The sequence below is a fragment of the Nanorana parkeri genome, unplaced genomic scaffold (assembly GCF_000935625.1).
Source record: "Nanorana parkeri isolate BGI_ZX_2015 unplaced genomic scaffold, ASM93562v1 scaffold1463, whole genome shotgun sequence".
Classification (NCBI taxonomy): Eukaryota; Metazoa; Chordata; class Amphibia; order Anura; family Dicroglossidae; genus Nanorana; species Nanorana parkeri.
Genome location: NW_017307731.1, coordinates 227097 through 228965, shown reverse-complemented (window position 1 = coordinate 228965; position 1869 = coordinate 227097). Strand labels below are relative to the sequence as shown.

At 49.2% G+C, this 1869-nt stretch overlaps 1 protein-coding gene across 1 annotated transcript in view; it reads left to right on the top strand.

The window, feature by feature from the left end:
* The window catches only part of SPATA2 (spermatogenesis associated 2), a 14307-nt gene that overhangs the window by 247 nt on the left and 12191 nt on the right, over nt 1-1869 (top strand). The gene's annotated exons all lie outside the window — the stretch shown is intronic.

Below are 1869 nucleotides of genomic sequence, written 5' to 3'. Positions count from 1 at the left end.
GAATGATAATCTACATTGTGATATACACCCCACCCCCAGACACTGATAGATATATACACCCATAGAGAGAGATAGTTTAATGATATTGTACGTCAGGTAAACTGTGCACTATGTACTGTATGCCTTATATATTGTGTACATATGTGTGATACATTGTATATCAGGCTGAGTGCGGCGATACATTGTATACATTGCTGGATCTTTGCTGGCATTACCAGTTTGTTACTGGCCTGGCTCAGTTCTCTGGCTTTCCATGTAAACATAAACAAAGGTAGCAGCAGCAGCATATACGGACTGCAGGGATGGGCCCCATTACCGGGCCAGGAGGGATGTAAACGTAGGCAGGGGTGGCATATATGGACTACAGGAATGGACTTCACTATAGGGCCATGGGGGATGTAAACATAAACAAAGGCAGGGGCGGCCTGTATAGACTACAGGGATAGACTCCACCATAAGGCCAGGGGAATGTAAACAAAGGCAGGGGTGGCCTGTATAGACTACAGGGATAGACTCCACCATAAGGCCAGGGGAATGTAAACAAAGGCAGGGGTGGCCTGTATAGACTACAGGGATAGACTCCACCATAAGGCCAGGGGAATGTAAACAAAGGCAGGGGCGGCCTGTATGGACTACAGGGATGGACTCCACCACCGGGATGTAAACAAAGGCAGCAGTGGTATGTATGGACTAAAGGGATGGACTCCACCATAAGGCCAGGCAATGTAAACAAAGGCAGCGGTGGCATGTATGGATTACAGGGATAGACTCCACCATAGGGCCAGGGTAAAGTAAACGTAGGCAGCGGTGGTATATATGGACTCCACCATAATGCCAGGGAAATGTAAACAAAGGCAGGGGCAGCATATATGGACTACAGGGTTGGACTCCACCATAAGGCCAGGGGAATGTAAACAAAGGTGGGGCGGCATATATGGACTACAGGGTTGGACTCCACCATGAGGCCAGGGGAATGTAAACGTAGGCAGGGGTGGTATATATGGACTACAGGTATGGACTCCACCATAAGGCCAGGGGAATGTAAACAAAGGCAGCGGTGGTATGTATGGACTACAGGGTTGGACTCCACCATGAAGCCAGGGGAATGTAAACAAAGGTGGGGCAGCTTATATATGGACTACAGGGTTGGACTCCACCATAAGGCCAGGGGAATGTAAACAAAGGTGGGGCGGCATATATGGACTACAGGTATGGACTCCACCATAAGGCCAGGGGAATGTAAACATAAACAAAGGTAGCAGGGATGACCCTTATAGACTCTAAGGATAGACTCCACCACACCAGCCTCCCCCCCTCCCCAATCTCCTGCTCTGCAACTTCTGAAAGTTCCATGTATGCCGGTTTACATTACACAAGATATGGGTGGGGTGTGTGCTGCAGTCTAGCTGACAACATTTCTAGTGATTTCAGGTAAGAGGAGGCTCTGAGTTGTCGGCTCAGTACAGGAAGTGAGGAGCTCACTGGATTTCTGCCATTTTTCTGTACTTGGAGCAGTTCTCTGGTGACGATAGACGGGGGAGATGTGTACGTATAGCAGAGATGTATTATATTATGGGATGTCATACGGGAGCGACGCGTCTCTGCGTCTCGTGTACGTATAGCAGAGATGTATTATATTATGGGATGTCATACGGGCGGGACGCGGCTCTGTGTCTCAAGGTTTTGCTCTATTGGAATCGTGTGCACTGACTGAGGTGGTGAAGCTGCACCATCCGTCCTCAGTGACATCTGAATGATCCGGCATCCCTTCCCCGGGAAAAGTTCTGTTCAGCAGTTCTCCTCCTCAGCTCTACATCATTCTGATGTATAGCTGGCCACTGTGCATTGTCAGAGAGTGCCTGGGCGGTC